Genomic DNA, 26,684 nt, shown 5'->3' on the forward strand with positions numbered 1-26,684 from the left:
GGTATTGAGAAGAAATATATTCTCGACCAGTTTAAGACAATTTATTGTATTGTGCTGATCCCACAAGCTAGTTTATTATGATGCAAATAAAATCACCCCTGTGTTTTGTAAAACATACACATATCACTGTTAACTTTCCTAAACAAGTATAAAAATTACATGGGATAACTACAAAGTTACAGTCTCTCGAAACTTTTGCCTGTTGCTTTGCTGACATATATAGAGTACATTACATGAAGTCATCCCTGTTTAGTGGACTGAATTGATTTCCAACTGCAGTACAGTATGCCACAAATGTGAGAAATTTAATTAAAGTACAGAACTTTTTTGTAAAAACATTTTTTTGGTTGCTACTAAAGGGCCATGAAGTACTTCTTACAGATTCATCCTCTTTAGAAGGATTTTTTTTTTTTTTTTTCCAGCTGCACAGAAGCAACTTTTCCATGTGTTTGAGGGCAGTTGGGAGGGGACTTGTGTTCAACTTTGCTAAAAATTACAGGCTATGTTTACCTCCTTAGCGTTGCATTTTATTCCCAAAAAACATTTAAAAAGTGTTGTTTTTTTATGGCTTGAAAAATTACATTTTTATTAAATCTCAAAAGTATGGCATTAAACATGGTGACGCACTTAGACGCTGTGGCTGTATGCTCTCCGATTCAGAGTTTGGTTTTCCACCCTGCCTGGATAAATACACCTTTAGCTGGCAGGATATTTTATCTATCGGTTTATGGAGCGAGAGTTGCTCAACATCAGAGTTTCTCCACGTCCACAACTTTCTGGACGTTATCGCACGGACACCGGGCTCTCTGTGGATTACAATCCCATCGTCGAGGAGCCGGAAGCGGCTCAAAGCACGTAAACAAAAGATGGTGTGCCAAGGCGGTGTACTAGCGATGCTAAGGAAGCAGCCACATAAACCACAGCTTCCAAGCATTTTTTCCTCAAATGTGAGGTCTCTGGCGAATAAATTGGATGAGTGGAAGCTGTGGATTGCAACGGAAAAGATCATTAGGGACTGTGCATCCCTCACTTATACCGGACACGGCTATCGAAATAGCAGGCTACACAGCATACCAGCAAGACAGGACAGAGATCTCCAGTAAGAAAAGAGGAGGGGGCTGTGCATTTATGTGAACAGCAGCTGGTGTACGAATTCCACCATAGTCACCAGACTGCTCTCCAGACGTAGAGTTTATGACAATTAAATGCAAACCTATATACCGGCCCGTGAACTCAACGCCGTACTGCTTACTTGTGTGTATATAGCACCAGATGATAATGCTAACTCAGCTCTGGGGCGTTTGCATGACACCATCAGAAGCAAACAGAACAAGTATTCTGAGGTTATTCACATAATTTTTGGGGACTTTAATCATGCAGATCTGAAAGCAGTTCTGCCCAAATTTCATCAACATATAAAGTGTGCAACCATGGGAGTAAAAATACTGGACAAGCTGTACATAAACATCAGACAGACCTATAGGGCAAAACCCCTAGCACACCTTGGCCAGTCTGATCATATATCTCTGCTTCTGATCCCTGCATATACCCCCCTCAGAAGACAAGCTCCCACTATGACCAGGACTGTTACCATATGGACCGGGAAGGCCTCCCAACAGTTGCAGGACTGCTTTCAGAGAACCGACTGAGAGGTTTTCAATCACCAGGACCCGGAGAGCCATACGACAGCAGTCCTGGATTACATCAGGTTCTGTACGAAAAATGTCACCAAAGACAGACATATAAGGATTTATCCTACCAGGAAGCCCTGGATGACGAGGGAGGTTCAGAGTCTGTTGAAAGCCAGGAACACTGCTTTCAGGTCTGGGGATGGGCACTCTACAGTGCAGCCAGAACGAACCTGAAGAGAGACATCCAAGAGGCCAAGGCAGTATATAGAAAGAGGATTGAGGACCATCTGAGGAGTAACAACACCAGGCAAGTGTGGCAGGGTGTCCAGCACATCACCAGCTACAAATCTAGCAACTCCTCAGCTGCTGAGGGGGACGCTTCTCTGGCAGAGGAGCTGAATATTTTCTTTGCCCGTTTTGAGGCAACACCAACAGCAGTTCAATCATAGCTGCCTGTTCACAACAGCAACACTTAACACATTATCCCAAACCTTGTTCTTTTTGACGCAAAATACTGTATCCATGACAGTCTGCCCTTATAAGCCATGAGGCTTTCATTGATGCCGACATCACAGTCCAGAATGTAAAACGCTCCAAAAATTTGCTACAATTGCCTGGTATATCTTCAAAGTTTTCTTTGGTTTGCATGCTGGATTGGTATTCTCAAAGTCTTCATTGTTGGTAATGTGCAGATATTTCATAATTAGTGAAAACCTGCAGTCAGACATAATTCCTCCAAAAAGCAGCAGCATTGACAGCACTTTTACAGCCCAAATGATTCTCTGTTCTAATACTTGCACAAGACGCATCTGTACTATTGCCCAAGTAACGCTCCGGTCTAAGGGCTCGTTTATACTTCATGCTGAGAACGCGTACGCACCCGCATCATGGCTGCCACAGTTTCCCAGCGTTCATTTGACGTGTCCTCTGACCAGGTCCTCAGAAATTAACGTGATGCTTGCGCGAGTTGCAGTGCCAGCAAAAAGTCAGGGGGCGCAATATGATAAAAGTTGGAATGTGACGTCAGAATCTCTTGTTACTATCTACATGTGGCAGAAAGCCTCTATGCGAATCCTACAGGATCGATGTGCGTGATTTGATGTTTGATGAATGGTTAGATGTGGTGAAGCAAAATGCCGACATACAAATGCATTCGTGGTGCTTTTATATTCAAGCATTGCATATTCCCGATCGTAATAACACGATACATTTTAAAAGTCTCACATACCATTTTATGTGCCGTCTTTTTTTTTTTTTGTAACTTCACAACAGCAACATAATGTACAGCGCTGTATTTGACTCACAGAGAAAAACATTTAAGGGCATGGTGAAAACAAGTATTTTGTTATTAAAGTGGAAATTCCGGTTTTAATCTCGAAATGCCCACTTTAACCTCGTAGTTTACTTTATCTTTAAAGCAGATCATCGTAAACGTTATCCCAGTTTTTATTCGCTACGAGCTTCTTGGACCTGACAGCAGTGGCAAGCAGCAATAGATCACCACACAGAACACATTAAATGTATGACATTCCAATTCTGCAAATTTAGAATCTTTAGATTTATACTTGATATCACTTTCATGATGATATGCTTTAAAGTATGTATGTTACATTTTACAGATAAATCATTAATTTCGTTTAAATAATGAATACTATTAATAATTACACACATGGAGGTGACACGGTGGCGGAGCGGTAGCACTGAAAGTAAGTTAAGGAAGGGAATCTGGCGCATGCATGCTGTTGCCACTCCTCCCTGTTAATAACACTTTTCACAAAATTTGCCTTAATTCTACACTTTCTTACGCTTGTTTTATTTCCTTTATTGTTACTTATAGTTCGTGGATGCAGCTGACTCAAGTTGTATGGATTTGGTTTAATATTTACATTTTATTGACTCTACTTTGACTGGGAACAACTGAATCTGTGGATCACAGGACAAGACCTACGGACATTTCTTTCTACCTGGCGATCTAGGACCTCGGGATAATCTGTCTCCGTGATTATATTAGCTATCCTGGTCTGCTCCAGATTCATTTTACAGTACTCTACGACTAAGAACTGATCTGATGCATACCAACCAGGCTGGTGGCTCCGGGGTGATCACGCCTGTAATACCCAGCGTTAAAGTTTATGTCTGTATGTTGGAACCTCCAAATCCTGCTACCTCCTCCTGCTATGCTTTTTGCTGCTTTGCTATTGCCGCTCATCTTCACTACCACACCCGCCTGTCCTACCGGCTAAGCTGTGCTGTGCTGCTTTCCCACTGCTATCAGATAAGTATTGCTCAGTATCATGCTAAAATACTCTCATGACAAACTCCTTCTTATTAAACAGTTTGTCCAGACCAAGTGGTCTGACTGGAACATCCTAAAAGACACTGGGATTTTATGGTGCCCAAAATATGTACATCGCGAGTCAGGTTGCCGCCACCGCCGGGCTGCGAATGAAAAGACCACCGGCGGCATTTGCTAAGGAATACACTGTCCTTCTCATGGCCCTGGAAATAGAAGTGTCAGTGTGCCGAATTTACATTATGTGAAATTAAAATCTGATCAGGGCTCTGTGCATATAGAAGCCTCATTAACTAATATTGCATTGTTTAATTCAAGATTTCTTAACACTAGAATCACCAGAGACTACGAAAAAACTCGTAAATCCGTCCCACCTTTAATAGCTTCTTAAAATCGTTCACAGCTCTCCACCAGTGTCTTTTGTCATCTAAATGTGCTGATAAAATCAGGCTGCAAGCAGCCGGCTATTCCATCCCCCCACCGACTTAGAACTTGCACAAACTTCTCCCAGCTCATGCCTTGATTGATTTTCTGGGAGTGAAGTAGAGTTTTACAGTGGAAATAATAGATCGTTGTTTGGAACACACGCATTTCATGTCTGTTCCGTTTCTACAGTAATCTGTGTAAACACATTGTTAAAACAGAAACGTTTTTTATATTCTACTAGTAGATGACAAAATGTAGGCATAAACTATATAATGTATGAAGCCTGAAGTATCAAAGAAATACTTTCACAAAAGATACAAATCTAACACAACAATTGAGCTTTTATTCAAAAATATAACTGCAGAAACAAAAAGCCGCCTTAACATGCGACATTGACATCTGTTTATTAGGACTGTCTCTGTGGCGCAATAGAATCAGCTACTGACTGGGAATCAAAAGGTTGCAAGTTCGATCCTGCACCACTCCGTTTTGAGAAGTAAACTTCTCTTAGTCTTACTATTTTAGAATAAAAACATACATTTGATTTCAGTCTATAACAGCCGGTGTAATTTATGATACTTGTAAAGGTTAGCTTTGTTTTTTTTTTTTTTGTCAGTTTTATTATCTCAGCTGCGTTCACGAGCCCAAACACACCCCACCCCCGCATCTGACACTGCTGTTTTCACATAGACGCACTGTAACAGAGGTAAACTCAGCTCCCTTCTACATCGGAGCAAGAATGCACATACCATTGCTTGCATACTAAAGTGTCAGCAGGCACTTTTTGTGGCATTACACACATTTTTGAGCATGCCCTCTGCACACTAATTGTGACTTTAGGAAGTAAGTAAATAAATAAACTTTTTGTGGCATTACACATGTATTTTTTGAGCATGTCCATGCCAAATAAATAACATTCAACGTTTTGAAGAAATCATTTTATGACACGATTTACCTTTATTTATTTACTTACTTCCTAAAGACTAAAGTCACAAGATGTGTGCAGAGGGCATGCTCAAAAATGTGTGTAATGCACATTACTGTTACAGTGCATATATATGTAAACAGCAGTGTCAGATGCGGGTGTGGGGTGTATTTGGGCTCATGAACGCAGCTAAGATAATAAAACTGACAAAAAAAAAAAACAAAGCTAACCTTTACAAGTATCATAAATTACACCGCTTGTTACAGACTGAAATCAAAATCAAATGTATGTTTTTATTCTAAAATAGTAAGCCTAAGAGCAGTTTACTTCTCAAAATGGAGTGGTGCAGGATTGAACTTGCGACCTTTTGATTCCCAGTCGGTAGCTGATTCTATTGCGCCACGGAGGAAGTCCTAATAAATGGATGTCAATGTCGCATGTTAAGGCGGCTTTTTGTTTCTGCAGTTATATTTTTGAATAAAAGCGCAATTGTTGTGTTAGATTTGTATCTTTTGTGAAAGTATTTCTTTGATACTTCAGGCTTCATACATTATATAGTTTATGCCTACATTTTGTCATCTACTAGTAGAATATAAAAAACGTTTCTCTTTTAACAATGTGTTTACACAGATTACTGTAGAAACGGAACAGACATGAAACGTATGTGTTCCAAACAACGATCTATTATTTCCACTCTAAAACTCCACTTCACTCCCAGAAAATCAATCAAGGCATGAGCTGGGAGAAGTTTGTGCATGTTCTAAGACGGTGGGGGGATGGAATAGCCGGCTGCTTGCAGCCTGATTTTATCAGCACATTTAGATGACAAAAGACACTGGTGGAGAGCTGTGAATGATTTTAAGAAGCGATTTAAGGTGGGACGAATTTACGAGTTTTTTCATAGGATCTGGTAATTCTAGTGTTAATGGCAAAGCATTGGTACTGTCAGAATTCATCACTGACACCAAACTTGATATACTGTGTTTAACAGAGACTTGGCAAAAACCAAACGAATTTATGTCTCTCGCGGAGGCGGCACCAACTGGATTCACTTTCTACACAGAACCTCGCAGCTCAAGACAAGGCGGAGGACTTGCTGTTATTGTCAGAGTAGATTTAAACATCAAACGAATCCCAATTGATTGTCCATTGTCTTTTGAGTGCCTGGCTCTTAAACTAATAACAGAGTCGGGTCCGTCTCACTCATTGTTCTTTATCGCCCTCCAAAATACAATGCATCCTTCTTATCTGATCTGATTGAACTTTTAACCCACCTAAGCTCTTACTGTCAGAAAATTATCCTTCTCGGTGATTTCAACATCCATACTGACAATACTAAATCTAAACTGAGAAATAAATTCCAATCCTTATTGGACTGTTTTGACTTGACACAACATGTTGATTTTCCCACCCAATCTGGTGGTCATGTATTGGATCTGATCTGTACTTACTATCTGCTGCTAAAATTTACAGCACTTATTTGGGACTCTGATCATAAAGCAGTACTATTCATTGTCTCATTGCTTCTCCCTCCTCTTACCTGTAAACAACAAATTTCTTACAGAAACCTTAAAAATACCTGTCCCTCTATCCTTTCTGGATCCATTTCTGATCTTTTACTGTCTGCACCTATTCCATCAAAACTAGATAGTCTTGTTGACCACTATAACTCAGCCCTTCATTCAGCATTAGATAAAACAGCTCCCTTAAAACATAAGGAGGCTTCCTTTAAGCGTTCAGCTCCTTAGTATAATACAGAATTGCGATCTATGAAAGCAGCTGGCCGACACCTTGAGAGAATGTCACGCAAGTCTGGCCTCACTGTGCACATCCAGGCTATCTCTGGCCACCAAAGAGCTTACAGAGAAGCACTAACTGCTGACAAGAACACCCATTATGGCAGAATAATAGAAAGTGGCCACAATAAAGCAAGGGTTTTGTTTTCTGTAGTTAATAAACTAATTAAACCTGCATCTGGCCCAACTACCTCTTCTGCTGAAGTCTACAAGGAATTCCTCCACTTTTTCCATAACAAAATTAAAGATCTAAATAATTCAAATAACATAAATACATCATCTGTTTATATCTCTCCCTGTGTTCCCACTCCATCCAGCTCCTTCTCTGTCCTCACCAGTTACATCTAAGGTTGTTAACCTGCTTTGTAAGAGGAGCTCGACTACTTGTGTACTGGAACCCATCCCCAGCACACTATAGGGTGGTTCAGATCTAATTATGCAATTTTCATTATGCTATAACTTAAGTTTATTACATAGAAAATCACCCAAAAAATCCCGGTCCATGGAGAAGTGTGCGAACTGACGACATGAAGAATCATCTTCATGCAGAACTGGAATCGTCCCCGCATAAATCAAAGTCATCCAGACGACCTGGATCTGCACAATCCTGTACTTAATTCCTGCTTTCATGCCATAATCCCAACTGTTACAACAATAATAAACTCATCCCTTGACACTGGCTATGTACCACTCACTTTTAAAATCACTTCTATAACCCCAATGTTAAAAAAGTCTGGTCTTGATGCTGACAAACTTTCGGCCTATTTCCCACTTACCTTTTCTGTCAAAAGTTCTTCAGCGTGTTGTAGCTTCCCAGTTCACCAATTACTTAACCTCTAAAAATTTGCTGGAACCCTTTCAGTCTGGTTTCAGGGCGCAGCACAGCTGTGAAACTGCTCTGCTACGGGTAACCAATGATTTGCTTATGGCAGCAGACTCTGGAAAAACCAGCATATTAATTCTATTAGACCTCAGTGCAGCATTTGACACTGTCAGACATGACATTCTAATGTCCTGAACGAAGAACATGAAGGGTATCTCTGGCACTACCCTCCAGTGGTTCAAGTCCTATCTGACTGATAGACAAGAGCTTATTAGTCTTGGCAACAGCAGATCGAGCTCAACAACAGTCACACAAGGAGTTCCTCAGGGCTCTGTCCTTGGCCCTTTTCTCTTCTGTATTTATATACCTTGCACCAAACTACATCAGTGACCTTCTCCATCACTATGTGCCTGTCCGCCTACTAAGGTCCTCCAATTCTGGCAATCTTGTTGTGCCTCACACTAATCTTATCCATGGGTGACAGGGCCTTCAGCTGTACAGTATAGCGCCCAGACTCTGGAATGACCAAACAAAATTAATCAGGTCGGCTGACTCCATGAATTCTTTTAAAAAAACAACTCAAAACTCATCTGTTCAGGAAGGCTTTTAGCTCAACTTGACTTTATTACCCTTCTTTCAGTTTACCTCTACGTCAAGATGTTCATGTAACCTATGTATGTGTGCTAGACCATCAATTATGTTGTCTGTTAGGCTTTTTCTCTGAATTTACTGTCTTAATCTTCTTTATTTATTTATCTGGTTTGTACAATGCTATATACTGTATACCCTGTCGTTCTTTCTTAAATTCTGTAAGTGCCTTGAGCATGGGAAAGGCGCTATATAAATGTATTATTATTATTATTACTGCTGTCTCGGAGGGACTCATATCACTGGTATTCCCTGTTTAGAGTTTACATGTTTTCCTGCTGGGTTTCCACACTGTGCTCCGGTTTCCTTCAAAAGATATGCAGATTTGGGGATTTGGTGCAGCTAAAATGACGCCAGAGTATGTGAGTACTTGTATTCACCTTACGATGAGCTGAGGCCCCATCCAGGGATTGTTTCTGCCTTGTGTCCAATGTTTTCTGGAATGGACATATCCCTGGATTGATGGATTTAATCATTAAACATCCTTTTCAGAGATATTGCAGTAAGGTGTCATTGGAATTTAATGGATGTTTCAGGCAATTCACAACACAGCACAGCCAAACCTGTTCTCACCGTGATGATAGCTCACACTGCCACCTGCTGGATTCCTCCAGATTTATGTAAAGTACGTGTGCAAGTATAAACAGTAAAACGCTTGCATAGCAGGAGTGTCCGCTGCAGCATGTGCCACGTCACGTGAAGTATAAACCCAGCCTAACACTAAGGAGGTTAAGGTTCAAATATTCATATTATAAGTTAAGTACATATTCAAAACTATTTAAATGTGTGTTTAAAATGTTAGGTGTTACAATAACATTTTTGTTTTTTCTGTTTTTTTATACTTATACTATTAACATTTTACGTTTTTCTTTGACGTGTTTGCAAAATGAGATTGTCTGTGCACAAAAAGTGAATCAGCATATGTTTTTGTTCACAGGAACTAAGAATAATTCTGAAAAATTGAGATTCAGTATTTATCGGAGAACTATTATGTGAACGATACAGCTTGATACTTTGTAGTGACACCAGACAAGAATATGGGTCTAAACTTTGTTCAAGGTAATTTGTGTCAAGTCAGCAGAGAATTGATTGTATGAAATAACACAAGTTGCCTGAGGTGGCTCTTTTACATTGAAGCCCAAATTTTTTTCTTCAAATAACAGTTTGAAAAAATATATTCAAATAGCAATATTTTATCTGAGAGCTCTAATACCGAGTGTAGGTAAGCACAGGTTGTAATGAAAGAAGCAGGCAGGACAGTAATTAAATAGTCAGTATTACAGCCACTAACAGAAAAAAAAAAAAAAGATAAATTAACTGCATCAGGCCTCAGATAAGGAGCAGTCTTGCAAAAAGAATAATGAGTGAAAAAGTATACATCAAAAATAAAGAATAAAAAGGACTTTTTTTTTTAATAACTATTGTAACATCTTTAAACTTATTTTTAATAATTACATTTAAATAGAGTTAAGACACTTCAAACTCCAACTTTAGAGATGAGGCCTTGAGATGAATACAATGCAAGTCCTTTATAATGTTGAACTTTCAAACGATTCTTTAGGCCTAGATATATAGGAAATGGCAGAAAGTCAAACATGTCAAACTCAGCATCACTGAATTTGAGGAAAAGGTAGTGTATTGTAGCATAGAATTGTCAGAATTTGCCCAGGTGCCCTACAGTTAGGTTGTGCTCCCCCTAAAGTGACTCTCAAAAACCAGATTAGCATAAAGACCTCCAACCCCTTCATCACTATCATGAAAAGCAACTTTAGAATGGATCCCTTGTGTAGTCCAATTTTCATCTCAAAACATCTACTATTTACTTGTGCTTCACTGACCAACATTTGTTTCCCACATTTACTATCATCACCATAGATAATAACCATTCATCCATACTTACTCTTTCTCAATGCCCACATTCTAACTCTCTCTCAATCATCACCCATGCCTATCTTGCATTCCCAACGACGCACAGCTCTTCATAGTCTAACTCCCCAAGCATGCCAAAAACACACTCCACACCAGAAGAGATAGGTGACAGCGCATATCACAGGCAAACTAATGGAAGCAATTATTGAAGAGAACAACAAGCATAAAATGTCTAGAACAGATGTTTTGGTGGGTCAACATGGGTGTTTAACTAATATGTTAGAATTTTATAAGAAAGAAGCAAAAGCACAAGTTATCTTGATTTTTCAGAAAATTTTGACAAGATACCACATGAGAGGCTTGTGATCAAACTATCAAACTAAATAAAATAGAAGTTCAATGTGTAGCGGGATGGGTATAAATGGAAGCAAAACTGGCTTGCACACAGAAGCTTATACAAGGAAATAAAAAAATAGACTATGTTAAAGGTGATTTTAATACTATAAAGAACTAAACTGGTTAAGTTTGCTGATAAAATCAAGTAGTTAGAATGGCAAATGCTCTATAATCAGCTGAATAACAGATAGGAATCAGCCTTACAGAGACCATGATTTCCACACTCTTGTACTTCTGCAGTCTTGGCATAGGTTCTTGTTTTTGAACTTAAATTTATTAACAAATATTTGCTGTTAGTGATTCAACATTACCTGTGTTATTATTTTAAATATAATTCACAGCATGTATAACTAAATCTTAATAAAAATATACAATAAGTAGACATTATTAGGTATAGATAATAACCAGTAATTACAAAATTACAGAATTTGTCACAGCAGATATTTCTGAAAACAACAAAAGCTACTCATGGCACAGTTGGCTTGAGTGTCATTTAATAAATGAAGTATAAATTGATTAAGTGTTTCTTGAAATGAAAAATCAAAAGTAACTTTTGAAATGCAGAATAAGTAGTAGCAAGATATTTTTTCATAACTTAATTCCAGAAGCTGTAATGGTATCCCCTGGATTCTGCCCCAGAGGGCTTATACTAGCTATTACCACATTTAACACAAATCACAATGCAAATGTGCTTCTGCTCCAAATATAACAATCAAGTCAGAAGACAAAAGCATCATGCTGGGATGTGGCACAAGTCAAGTAATTCACAAGGTTGATCAGCCCCCACACCTGTTCCACTTTAAAAAGTGAGAGCACTGGCTCCAACAACATGTCTGAAACTAACCTAACATCATCTTTATTAGACTGTTAAATCTTTCGCATCTCGCTGAAACACTATACCTCTTTATGAGAGTGTGGCATAACAAGTTCTTTTTACTTTTTTTTTTGTTGGATCATTATGAGTAGATCTAGCCACAGGTTAGTAGCTACGACGTACCATGCTGTGCAGGTAAATGCAAGCCAAGGCTGAAGATGCATTTTAGTGCAAAGTGTTAATGTAAAGTATGTACAGATACAATCTATACAGTAATCCCTCCTCGATCGCGGGGGTTGCGTTCCAGACCCCCCCGCGATAGGTGAAAATCCGCGAAGTAGAAACCATATGTTTGTATGGTTATTTTTATATATTTTAAGCCCTTAAAAACTCTCCCACACTGTTAAAATTATTAGAGCCCTCTAGACATGAAATAACACCTTTTAGTCAAACGTTTAAACTGTGCTTCATTACAAGACAGAGATGGCAGTTCTTTCTCACAATTAAAAGAATGCAAACATATCTTATCTTCAAAAGAGCGCCGTCAGGAGCAGATAATGTCAGAGAGCACTCGCTAAGAAAAGCAAACAATCAAAAAATCAATACGTGCTTTTAAGTATATGGAAGCACCACGATAAAGCGGCATTTTGTAGAGGAGCGTCCTATCTTCTAGGCAAACAGCCACTGTGTAAACAGCCCCCTCTGCTCACACCCCCTCTGTCAGGCAGAGAGAGAGAGTGAGATAGACAGAGAGAAGCAAACAAAACAAGCGCCATGCGGGAAGCATATCTTATAGCATTGAGGAGTTTAGTTAATATGTAATACATGCTCTGATTGGGTAGCTTCTAAGCCATCCGCCAATAGCGTCCCTTGTATGAAATCAACTGGGCAATCAAACTGAGGAAGCATGTAACCTAAATTAAAAGACGCATTGTCCGCAGAAAGCAGCGAACCAGTGAAAAATCTGTGATATATATTTTGATATGCTTACATTTAAAATCCGCGATGGAGTGAAACCGCGAAAGTCGAAGTGCGATATAGCGAGGGATTACTGTATATGGAAATGTATGTTAAAGGAGGTCTTATAGAAAACAAATTGTCACAGTGTGGCATATGTATCATGTTTTGAATATTGATGATATCTACACATGTGCAATATACATTATTTTTTTTAAATTCACTTTTTATTTTTTTATCAACTGATTGATTAATTGCCGATATTATTGTAGCCTTGTTTTTTATGGTTCTGCTTTTGTATGCATCTGAATTTGCCCATGGGAATAATGAAGTTTATCAAATCTAATAAATTTGACAGCCCTGCTGTAACTTGATTTTTTTGTGATTTTACTATTTTGGAATTACTTTCATTTTTTTAAATTGTATTTTAAGAAAGTAAGTGCACAAGAAAGCAGATAAAATTGGCAGAACTTGAAGTACAAACAGTGGAACTCCCAGTCATATGAATCCTTGTTCTATTTTTTTTAAGTCTTGCGGTGTTTTAAAATAGCTTTGTATAGTGCATCCAAGTGAGAATTAGATTTTTTGCAATTTCAAATAATATAGAACATCATTTACCCACTAAGTTGTAAAAGGTGAGTTTGTATAAATCTACAAGATAGTATTGTGGTATAGGCTATTACAATCAACATATTTATTCACTTTAAGCTCAAATGATAATAACCCATTGACATCTATATTTGGTGTAAGAAAAATTGTGACACCAAGGCTGTCTGATTAGTATTTAAAGATTTTTGCTCATGTTGTGGTGTGAAATTTTGTATACACATTGCTAAATATTTTTATGTCTTTATTTGTAACTTGGACAAAATAATGTAATATTAGTGTTATATCACTCATAAGAACAGCAATGGTTTGATATTCACTAACCACACTCCCTTTAGGACAGAATCAGGATAGCGAGAAATTTTATGACAGGATTGGATGAGGGGGAGTGCCTAAAACCAGTTTGGCAAGTGGTTCTCTACAGGACTCTCTCAATCAACCCCCACAGGAAAGCCAGACTACCTAGCTGGCAAGAATCAGCTCAAGAAATGGTTTTGGAGGCATGTGTAAAAGGAATCATGTGCCCCCATAGGTCTGAAATATGGCTGTTTGGAATTGGTTTGAATCAGAGGCCACATTATAGCACAATGCCCTATTGATGTAATGATCTGGACAAAGAATATATAGATTTGGTTACTTTACACCTCCCTTTCTCTCTGTCACACACCATGGACTGACAAGAAGATCACACTGAGAAGCAAGGCTAAGCAGCCATATTGAGACAGGATTGCAGCCTGTTGTGAAGAAAGCAAGATAATGATGACCTATGAAAAAACTTGTAATCCCAGCCCACCTTAAATCCCTTCGCACCTCTCCATAAATTCACAATGACGCTGTTAATAAGGATCAGATCGGGGTGGGGGGTGGTCAGCGTGAACATGACTGAACTGGAAAAAAAGCTAACTTTAACAAGTACCATAAATTTACACCTGATCTGTTGTTCATTTTCAAATAATACTACATTAGTGCTATGGTGTTTTGTAATTGGTACTATTCAGGTCATAAAATAATTTCTTCAAAATGTCACATTTATTTGTCTTTTTTCCTCCCAGTGCTGTGTTGACATCATGCACCAAAAGGTGTGAACTTATTCAGAGCGAGCAGGAACACGCTGGTGGCCAGTTGTTGTGTGCTAACATGCTTGACCTGGCAGCAATCAACGCACATGTACTGTGCAAGGCATGCACGGGGTCCATTGAGAAAAGAAGAGTGTTCTTGGCTCACCTTGCAGAGGAACTTCATTTTTGCTTCTTACAAGAAAAGGCAATGGAAAAAGAAAGAGGATGCAACATCGACAAGCTTCTGTTCCAAGACCGCCACTTCCCCCAGGAAAGCAAACTCAGTCAGTATCAGGTGCAACTTCAATGCAATTGGAACCACAGCACATTGAGAGGTGTGTACATTGCAACATGCACACATGTCGTAAATGTAGGAAGGACTGTCCTTGGGTGTATGGGAACTGTTAACATTTGAATTTGTGCGGAACTGACCTCTTTGTACTATTTTGTCCTCTGCATGTCCTGGAGTACAAAAGAAACACCACCATGCACCAAAATATGGAGACTGGGCAAGATAGGATAAAAAAAAAAAAACGTGGTCACTGTTTACAACTGCAAGAAGGTATGTGAATGAATATGAATAATGTTGTGTCAGTGCTACATCCTGCCATCCGTCCAACGTGCTATATCCTAACTACAGGGTCACGGGGGTCTGCTGGAGCAAATCCCAGCCAACACAGGGCGCAAGGCAGGAAACAAACCCCACTCAGGGCACCAGCCCACCGCAGAACACGCACACACACACACACACACACCCCAAGCACAATTTAGAATCGTCAATGCACCTAACCTGCATGTCTTTGGACTGTGGGAGGAAACTCACGCAGACACAGGGAGAACATGCAAACTCCATGCGGGGAGGACCCGGGAAGCAAACCCAGGTTGCCTAACTGCAAGGCAGCAGCTCTACCCACTGCGCCACCATGCTGCCCATCAGTGCTACAATGTTTTCCAAAATGTACTATACAGGTCATAAAATTAATAATTTTAAATATCATATATACCCATGTCTCTGTTTTTTGTCAGTGCGGCTTTGACATCATGGATTATAAGATGCATACTAATTCAGCGTGAGCAGGAACACTCAAAACTGAATAGAAAAAATTCAAGTGTCAATGAGATACCAGGAAGGCATAATACACAAGTGTTTGATACACAAGGGTGTGTGTGTGTGGGGTTATATTGTGATTGTGACTGAGAGAATAAGTGTTGGGGGGGGTTAACTTTTACAAGTACATCAGCTGTTACAGACGAAAATCAAATGTATGTTTTTATTGTGTAATATTAACAATAAGAGCAGCTCACTACTCAAAACGGTAAATTTGTGAGGCAGCCAGAATTGAACCAGCAGTCTCTCGATTACAAGTCAGCAGTTCTTACCGCTGCACCACAGAAGCTGTCATATTATACTTGCACTTTTTGTGTATGATATAGCAGGCAGCTTGATGCTTGTGTTGATCAATACACTTACAAGACAAAAGATGCTTACGGAGAGATGCGAAGGGATTTAAGGTGTTCTAGAATTATGAGTTTTTTCATAGGCTTTGGTAATTCTAGTGGTAATGAATCCAGTTTGGTCATGTGATATTACATAAGTAAGTACTTTCTCAAACCTTTCAGTCCTCTAGGACTGCCTATGTAAGTTTACTAGTATTTTGTAGTGCGCCGGGCCCTGTTAAGAATCACTGACATAATGGCAATGAATATATAAATAAATTTGAAATGACCATGTGCATTATATGTTAAAAAAAGATAACTGGGACCTCTTTGCTCACCATTAAAGACACCTTTATAAAATGTTGCCTATAGCATTGTGAATGACTGCTTCCAACCCTCCAACGGTCTCTTTATCCCACTTCCATCTGGGAGAGGGCACTGCAGCATGCAAACCAGTTCTACCAGGTTCTACAACAGCTTCTACCCCTTGACTGTCCAGAGTCTGAACTTTGTGCTGCCTTCTTGCACTCAGAGGTGCTCATAACATCTTATTTATATGCAGTACATTTGTTGCAATTGTTACTACTGCTGTTTTTACTATTAGTTATTCTTTATTACTATCTATTTCAAACCATTATCTATTAACTTATGCATTTTTATTTTATTTATTTATTTATAGTAGTATAGTTCTTTAACTGTCTTGTACTTGTCTTATGTCTACGTATATGTTGCACTCCAATCCTGGAGAATGTCATTTTGTTCCACTATATGAAACAACACTTTGCATGGATGGTATGACAAAAAATCCACTTGGCTTCATTTGCTTGAAATCTGACATATTTATTGTAAATTAAGCCACGCAATTATGAAAGAGAATAGGATGACAAGTTATATAGTTTGATACGTTAATTACAAGCTAAGGGAGGTTACACTCAAGCTACACAGTTAAGAGGTCCCATCTGGAAAAGTATGGTCTCTCCATTACCAAAAAAAATACAGCAGTACTAGAAAAATTCCAGATATGAATGATTAGGCTTATTCCAGAACTCTCAGATATGAGATATGAAGAATAGTTGAAAGAGTTGACCCCTTTCACTTTAAGCAAAGACTAAGACTAAGATGTGGCATGATTAATTTAAGAGTTCAAAATTATAAAGGTAATCAATACTTAAGGATCTGACCTGTGACTTCAAAATGAGCTCCACAAGAAGAATACGAGGACACTAACTTTAAAATGATAAATTCTGCCAAAATGTTAGAAGGTTCTTCTTCACACACACAGCTATAGACATATGGAGTGAGTTGCTAAATTTGTGTGTCAGATAACAGTATATTTAAGAACTATTGGTTATATTAATTGTATTTGATTTATTGGGGCTGAATGGCCAGTTCTTGTCATATTTGTTCTCATATTCTAAAATGTTCTAAACTGTAAACTTTGCTGAAATTTTCCTAGGGAAAAGGCATAAGGCATAATTTCTCAATGTTTGTAAGTTAACCTCTCTTGCAACCATACTGTCAGACTATTCAATATGGGACTGACATTTCACAGGGCTTCCAACAATTATTTCAATTTATTTTTCTTTGTATAGAGATCTTCACTGAGGTCTAAAAGCTACGTCGATATCATAATAAGATTTCATATGATAAGCTGTCCATAAAAGGGTCTGAATAATCAGTAATACATTCTTTACACAAGGCAGATGAAACATTGTCCCCTTAGCCTGCGAAATTACATAGAATAATGTGAAGACAGTACGTGTAGTTTTTTGCTCAACTTCAGTCTCGGTCTTGTAGTACAGTATGATTTCTCTTACCTGCAAAGACAAACACCTAACCCAGAATCAATCCCTTACAGTCAGGATCAAACATTAGTTGTGGTTAATTTCACACATTAACAGTGGATAATTTGCACATACTAAAATTTTCAACGAGCATAAACAATAAGAATTTTGTCTACAATACTTACTTATTACAATATTATAAATCACCTTTTATAGAAACCTTAGTTCAAAATTCTTCAACCCCTACACATAAAACTGTGTATTTTGTTTACAAATTGTTTGAATAATATCATACAATCATACAGATGCACAGTATTAAATATATAATTCTCTAATTTATACACCAAATAACAAGCAGTTAGGCTCAACAGCACAAACCTTACCAACTCATTCCAATTTGACCCTCAGCTCGACAAGTGCCGATTCTTCCTATCTAATATCTTATCCACATTATTTATATTTGACTAACAGAAAATATAGATACTCACAAAACAGCACATCAAAGAAATTTTCTAATTTTGTGTCAAAAACATAACTATTTTACTCCGATTTAACTTTTTTCCTCAGCTATTTTACTCTAATTAAGTTTTTTTCCTCATTGCTAATGTTTTGAATTTCTGGGTGATGGAATAAAGAGAAAAGTTCATAATAAACCAAAATTGATTTTTTTTAACCACATGGAATGAATTTGCAAACAATGAGGTGATGACTTAAAAATAACATATTACTTCCACAATATTTTCTGCTGAATGATAAAGTGTTGGCCTGAAAATGCATACTGCAAATAAATTTTACAGTTTTTACAGGTGATCTGAGGTTTGAAGAATTTTTTTCCATCTTCAGATCCACAAGTATTTTAGGACACTTACACACACTCTCTCTCTCTAAACAGAAACAAACGCACACATCCATTAAGTTTTACTTGGTCAGTGGTATAACACCCATATGGGAATGAAGAAAGGCTGCAATATTTTAAACTAAAAATTAGGTTAACGGTTTAAGATAATGAATTTACTACGCAAGTATAACATCACAGGGGTTTTTACAGTATAAAGTCAAATCTAAACAACAAAATTAAAAATTTCCCCTAGGAGACAAATAAAATGTAATCTGATCTAAGAGAATCCAAAGGAGTTCTATTTAATTTTGAGAAAACTCCCATATAGAGAGAAAACCTACAAATGTTACTATTTCAGACCTAACCAAATGCTTCTTAATTACAGCCACAATGACCAACATAATCTGCCCTGCAGAAATAACAGAATTAAATTATTATGTGAACATTCAGCAGATGTGAATGTTTCTACTGAATCAGGCTACTATATATGAAAAATAGTTAAGGGTTTAGCATTAGATTACAGTACCAGTGAGTACAGTCTTGTGATTACTTTGTCTAATACTATCAAAACTCCCTTAAGCAGCCACTAAAAATTTTGGGTACTCCTGGATAACCATCTGCTTCTTTCAGTTATCTACATCTTTTCAGTGGGTTATGACTACAAATTAGCAGAAAATAAAATTGCTTTCATAAGCCTAATCTAGTTTATTTCTACACAGAAATGTAACATATATTTGATTTTGAAAGCAAAATGCATCCGGGAGATCTAAACAGTTAACTCACGCATGAGGACACAAATGGAAAATAAAAGTGTTTTCAGACAACTTCTTCACACAGAAGGTACAAAGAAAGTCTGTAATAAACTTTTCAACTGAAAAGAATGCCATGCCAATGTTTAATATCAATCTGACAAGATAAATGTCAAACCTCAGAAACTAACTAAATAAACATTTGGAAGTCATTTAGATTTTTCTTAATTTCCTGTAAAACGTAATTGTTGAATTACAATAGTATCCTTGCAAATATATTCAATATATATATGTTATTTATGTTAAATTTTTTCACATTATTTTAAAGTACACAAAAGGATATTGAGGTCAATTAGAGCTTCAGTTTTATTTAAATCCACAAAACATACTACAGACTTCAGTGTTTTGGACATCAATTTGTTACATAATTTTCAATAATTAATGGTATTCCAATAACCTTTGGCCATGGTGCATATGATACTGTAGTCTACCAGAGGATTTTAATTATTAAATTCTATATAACACATATAAAATAACTAAATTAACAGGATGTAAACTCTTCCCCTATTTGCAGACTGGATTTTGTGAGGCAACAGAATTAAAAACCTGGTAATATATCACCTGGGACACAGTAGATTTCTTTAAATAGAACGGATTTTGTTAAACTTTAACATCCCAAATGACTTTAGAAGCATTAAGCTTTAAAGATAAGCCAAAAAAAGAAAAGTGACATTAAATGTGAACATAAACATTACTTAGCCAGACCTGCAAATGATGACTTATCAAACAGCATTTTGAGTAAAGGTGACCTCAGGACAATGCAGAGTTTCAGCTGCATGCCATAAGACTGCCAACACATGCAAAGCCTGTGAGGAAAACAACAAAAGAAAATGAGGAGCTTACCTTAATATATTTACTGCAGGAGAGCTACTCCAGACATCGCAGTGCAAAGCCGAGACCCACTGCAGACAAAAGGAAGAAAAACAATGAATGAGCAAATCAAGAGCTGGCGACGTTTTTTTATCCGCTCCACTGAAAACTACACACATACACACACACAGGCAGGCAGTCCCTGTAAGAATGCCTTGTTAATTCAAGCCTTCCTCTTTTGGATTATATTTCTTCCTCTCCCAGGCTTCCATGTGACCAGATATGACTCAACAGCAAAAGGCTGAAACAGTCTTTGACCAAAAAAAAAAAAAGTCTGCATTTTCATCCTAAACTACCACACCCAGAAAAACTAGCATAAATCAGTTCATGAAAATCTCTATTAAGGGTATTTAATTTTCTGGTACCATGCAGCTCTTATGAGAAGCATTCTTCACCCTTTTGACTTCTCAACTATTTTCAATTAGAAACTAATAAACAAATAATGTCATTATTTTTAATATGATATACATCCCATTCCTTCATGCCATACTACAATAACAAGATAGTGCTGTTTTTACCTCGCTTGAAATAATAGATTCTAAGTGGACATGGATTAAGGGCCTATACAAGTAGAAAACAATTTGTTTATCTCTCACCCCTTTAACAGCATACCACTTTTGTCAGCCTTGAAAAATTCACAAAAGCCTAAGCTATAAGCTCAATAATATTTCTGATTAGGCATCATGTGCAAAACCTTGACCAACAGGATACTTTTCATTGCTGTTGTGCAATGATTTGTGCTGAGCAGTACAATTTATTACTTAACATTGTATTTTGAGTTCAATAAACTGATGACACATTTACAACTCCTAAAGACATCTCAAAACTTGTAAGCCTGTTTTCATCACAACCAACTTCTCCTTAGCTACAAGTGACTTGTATCACCACAGTGCATCTTTCACAAATTCAAACTATTCATCTAACAGCTAACATCGTTCATTTTCATGAGAATAATACAAAAAAGTGGGATTCTGTGCATAATGGTAAGGATATTAGTATTGTATATTTATTTTTAACTTATTTAGTTATATCAATGAGCATTTTAAAATTTTATAAAAGAATGTAAGGGGTTATTTCACCACTTTATTCAATAAAAGAAAAAATATATATATTTCCACAAGACTGATCCATCATTTGTTCCTTAATGTAATATTGTTAGTATGATAGAACAGTAATCCAATGATTAAAAATGAGTAATTTCAGTAATTAAAAAAGCACACTCAGGTAAATTTACTAAGATAAAGAGAAGCAGGAGTGGGATAAGTTATGAGATAGGGTTTAAGGCAGAAATGTAAATAGCTCCACTTTAATGTCATGATACTACTGCCCTAAACACAGTCTCTTGCTAAAGATGTGGGAGGCAGTGTCTCTCCTGAGGTATCCATTATAAAAAAGAAAGAAGGAAAATAGAAAAAGCAGTAGCTGCTAGGCCACTTAGCCCTATTGTTTCTGCATTACAGGTAAGTTTCAGCCAAACATACTGGGGCCATTACCCAGCTGTAGCATAGAGAATGCTTTACTTAGAAGCGTTAACAATGCAGTAATCATTACTAAACCTGCATCAAGTAACTTTTTTGTTTTGTATAAGAAATCCTTTGCTCTGTGCAACAGTCAAAAAGTCAATGACAGAAAACTTAAAAAAGGAAAACATTTAATAAGTTGATGAAAGGACCAAGATGAACAGTTAAAATAAATCTGGTGGAGAAAAAAAAAAGAAGAAAAAAAAAAAAAAACACCTTGAAATGACTGACATGTGATCTGGACCACTTTAAATGACTAAACTTACAAAAACCGGCTTATTATAAGCAACACATGCAGACTATTGCAAACAGGAGTATTACATGTTTATCAGACATGCCAAAATGAATTTCATTGTGCTGTTTTACACTATTACTACCACCAATACCACCAAATGGGAATTAAAGAATCAGAAGGCGAGTAGCTACTTATACAATTTACACAAGACCCTCTTGTTTTTACAAGTTACAGCCATAATAGAACTGTACTGCAGCTTGGCCACACTTCTAGTACTAAGGACACAGTACGAGACTGGATGTTAACTAAACGATTGGTCACTTGTAAATCTGTACCACAAAACTAAAGTTATTAAACAATATTTTTCTAAAATACAGTGGTACTCTTGTTTAATTAAAACTGTAGTTACAAAAAAAATCTCTGAAATCAGTTATATGGTACAGGGAGATCACACTTGGTCTTAGAAAGAAATCTCAGCAAATCTAGGAGGCACAAGCCTTCCAGGACCTATTCTGTACTCAACCATCTGCCCTCTCCCCACCCTGACACTAAAACAGGAAGCTGCTTCAGTGCAGTGTGACTGCGACTCAGCCACTTCAGCAGGCATTAGACACCCAAATGACTACCTCCATGAATTTCTCACACTTCAGCTATGACACATTGGCCCCAGGATGTTGACTCTTGAAGATTTTACTCACGGGCACTAGCCCAGATATGGAACATAGGGTTAAAATCAGTCTTTTACTATTCTACACCCTGCAATCTACTCACCTCATATAGCGGCATATTTGGAAAGTGCCTTGTTGGGAAGAAAAGAGGGCCAAACTTTAGCAGATCTTGTCAGTTAGATCACCCACTGTGATTCATAGACAGAAGTTGCAACATTAGAAGCCAAGGCTGAAGATTTAGACACCTGCAGACTAAGTAATGCTATAAGATATCTTTAGAGATGATGACTTAAATGTTCTCTTTTCAGATAGTTGTCTCTCCATCACCACTAATTAATCTATACATTTAGCATTACCCAATGTGGCAACAACAATCAGAGTTGGGGGCAGAGTCTCTGACAAAAGGTAATTTGTTCAGGAGAATTGCCTTTAGTATCCACAAAGGTTGGTAGCACAACATATGCCTTCAAGTTAAGTGATGCAGTGCAAAACAGTGCCCTTACAACATTTCTTTAAAAAAAAAAATAAATAAAATAAAATAAAATAAAAAAAAAAAGATATACAGTCACTCTTGCTTATCAAGAATTGTTAACAATTATGGCAACGTTGTAACATGTGCAATAAGTGGTTACAGTGATCTAAGTATCAGATTATAATGGCAAGGAGGTGGGGGGCTTTATAATACATCAAATGCAGCAACCTGAAATACTGATTAAGTGGTGTCACCCTCTCTACTGTTCATTTTGCACCTCCTGTTAAATAAGTGAAATTCATGTTGTTTTACTGTGAGCTTACGCAAAATATAAAAACAAATTACCCAAGAACAAAAACTGGCATAAATTAGAGATTAAGGGTACTGATGCATTAAATCAGGAGAATCAAATCAATATGTTTACATTCCGATTCTCTGTACACTACTAGTTTAATCAATTGTTTTGTTTAGAACAAGTGCTCCCTCTTGTGGCTACAAAATGGAGATGCTAATAGGCACAATTCAACCAAAAATAGCAACAGAAAATGCCTGTGCAAATACAGCATTTTTGTTCCACTTGTATTTTATTCAAATATACTTGTATGTCCTTTCCAGAAGACAAAAAATGAATTTCTGGTGGTAATATATTAACCATTTCAATACAATATATATTGTTTAATTCTGAGATCTACACAGTGGTCCTATACCTTTTTATCTAAAAAGCTTTCTGTTCTTTCTTCAAGAGAATTTCTGGTGCACCAAAAGTGCAAAAGCCAACTAGAATCATTTTTAGCCCTTCTTACCTTGGCTGACACCTCAAAAATGGCACCAGTCATTGAGGAGATCCATTGCAATTGTGTAGATCTGATTAAAAGATGGGAAATTAAGGAGACAATGGATTGAGGAAAAACATTTCGAGTCTGAGAAATGTCAAATGGTAGGCAAGAAAGTACTGCATTCACTCTTATAAATTCCAGAGATGCAATTCAGGATCAAACTACTCTAACTTTCAGCAAACTTGTGAGGGTAGAGAGGGCGTGGCAATTGTCATTGGGCAAGGATGCAAAGAAACAGCAACAAGCAAGAATGAACAAATAATACCCTATTTGGATTCAAATGTTCTTATCATATGGTCTGCATATTCATAATGGTTCTCAAAATTGAATACATCACAGCAAAATTTTACCAAAGATTCCGCAGAGGAAATGATTAGAGGAAAAAAAATCCTCTCTTTTTAACACTAGAACCAGCACGCATTTACTATAACCACTGACACTATGCCAAGTGGTATCTAGATTTGTGGTCTTGCTCTTCAGCTCATTATTCAGAATTCCTATTGCACTGCCTCTCAAACGATAGATAGCCTTATATGAGCAGTCTTAACATATGTTAAAAAAAATAATAATAATATCTTGGCACAAAGTCTACTTTTTGCTTATATGTTCAATTAAATTATTAGCATATGCTTTTTTTGGTAAAATTTCCAGAGACGCTTTGTAGCATTAAACTGCTTCCAAATTTTGGCATTAAAAGCAAAACAGTTCTACTTCCACTGGGCATATAAAATAACAAATAGAAGTAAAAACAAATATTTTCTGTGTTTTTAGTTTTTAGAGAAGAAAAAAGTACACCATACCCACATATTTCACAGTATGTACATGTATGTAAACTGCAAGTAGCTGGTGAAAAAAAAAAAAAAAACAATCATCATCATCTTCGGATCTTTCTCCAGACAGGTAATAGTTTTTAACATAAAAAATGGATTCATACTCCATCTTCTGCAAACTTTGTGTCATAGATAGATATAATTTTAAATGGAGATGCCCCTCAATCTACACACAATGACAAAAACTACAAAATAAAAACATGTTTTCTGAAAGGTTTGCAAATTTATTAAAATTCAAATAAGACTCTTAATCAAGTACTTGGTTGGCTTGATTTGCTGTTTACATCTGCAGATATCCAAAATTTGTGGCCAGATTTTTCAGGTTTGCTTGTCATGTACTGAGTGAAAAGGCATCAGCATTTTGCCTGGAATGAACAGTTGTTCATGAACAGTTCTGTGTTTTATGACACATTATGCAGTTCTGCACAAAAGTGTGCCAGGTGTCTAATATAAAGGCAAAGCCTTCAGCATGCTATGAGGCACTGTTAGGGGAAAAAATAAATGATTATGAGTATGTTTTTGCTATCACACCACTTTAACAACTGCTCATGCTCGGATGGCAGCATGTTACAAACTCTGACTGTTCTGGACCGAAGTCTGGACTCGGCCACACCAAACCGTACTTGCCCTTCAATTCCTTACTCGCCCTCCACTCAAGCTTCCCAGTCAATGGACAAAAACAGGTAAAATTACTCAAAGATTAAAGTCCAGTAAGTGTAAAATGAACATATTAGAACAGAATGAAAAATAATACACATACCCTAAATTCCCCAATCCCGATGCAAATATCTGCTGTGATAGAAAAAGAAAAAAAAACAAAAAAAAAACAAACACGAAATGAACCGGCCTTCCTTGTCTTATCTATGAAAAATAACAAAACAAAAAAAATCTGGAGTGTTCTCCACTCGCAGAGATTATATAATAATTGTATGAATATGTCAACTTGTGAAACAAAACAAGTACCTATTTAAATTTCAAATTTATTTGATAGTTCTTTTACCCGATTAGATAAATTTCCAGTTGCTGTGTTATTTTGTGCTTGTACCATGTAATTTCTTTGCATTGTTGACAAGTTAAATAACAGTTAAAAATAATAATACATGTAACGTAGTTAATAAATTGTTACTAAATAAGATGAATAATTAACTCTTTCATTCTGTTTATATGAAAAATCAGACCTAAACATGTATGCAATGGATTAATTTTCTTCCGCTTTTGCGATGCTGTTTGCTTTTTAAATAAAAAATTAAATATAGGTATTAAAAAAATGTTCAGGCAATCCAAAAAACACAAAAACGAGAAAAATGTCAATTCACTAACAGGACAAAATTGATGCAAGATCAAAACATATATGAAATACAATTTGTGAAATTAAAGGACCAAATAGCAAATGTGTAGCGCAAATCAGAAAGGTAGAATATGTAAATTTCAAAATTTTAAAGAATATCAATACTTAAAAAATGATCTCCTACCAGAAAAATTATAAAACAAGGATTTCATTGATCGGAATAGAATTTATAAAATTAATTACCGCTAAAACAAATTTCTTTTGTTGACAAAATGACGTGCAACAATGAAAAACAAACTTACCGACTGTTCGTGTTCATATGTAGCCAATCATACATGATAAGTATTGAACACAAATACTTACAGTAAGTTGCATAATTTCACCAATGAATTAATAACCTTTCATGGAAATTCAGGAGCAGCACAATGAAGAACTTATCACAAACACTATTAAATCACTAAAAGTACGGTGTATTTTAAGCACAAAACCAAAAAGTAAATTTCATAAAAAGCATAGCTCAAAATAATTCTGGAAAACAATTTCCCTTAAGAAACACAGTAAGAGGTACCTAAATGTCAAAATATGATAACTTGTTTAACAGATAAACCTGCTTCAACAATATCACAGAATCAACTACGAAGAAAGCATATTGAAATGATGTCAGTCAAAGTGGGGGATTAAAATTCTAGAAAATCTCTAGCTCTGGGTGAAAAAGGTACACACAAATTTGATGCTGAATTAAAAAAAAAAAAAAAATCGATCCTATGAGGCAATAAACTTTTATTATACCAGAATTATCTCAATGATCCATACTAAATGTCCGAAGTATGCTTCCACATACAAACTATAGTTAGT

General features: G+C 36.8%; 1 protein-coding gene across 1 annotated transcript in view; it reads right to left on the reverse strand.

The window, feature by feature from the left end:
* slc4a2a (solute carrier family 4 member 2a) overlaps positions 1–26,684 on the reverse strand; it is a 330,719-nt gene that overhangs the window by 233,776 nt on the left and 70,259 nt on the right. The window contains exon 2 of the mRNA XM_039753217.1: positions 19,954–20,012. The gene's annotated coding sequence lies outside the window, so the exon portion shown is untranslated. The remainder of the gene's footprint in view (positions 1–19,953; positions 20,013–26,684) is intronic.

This window comes from Polypterus senegalus, chromosome 5, assembly GCF_016835505.1.
Source record: "Polypterus senegalus isolate Bchr_013 chromosome 5, ASM1683550v1, whole genome shotgun sequence".
Taxonomy (NCBI): domain Eukaryota; kingdom Metazoa; phylum Chordata; class Cladistia; order Polypteriformes; family Polypteridae; genus Polypterus; species Polypterus senegalus.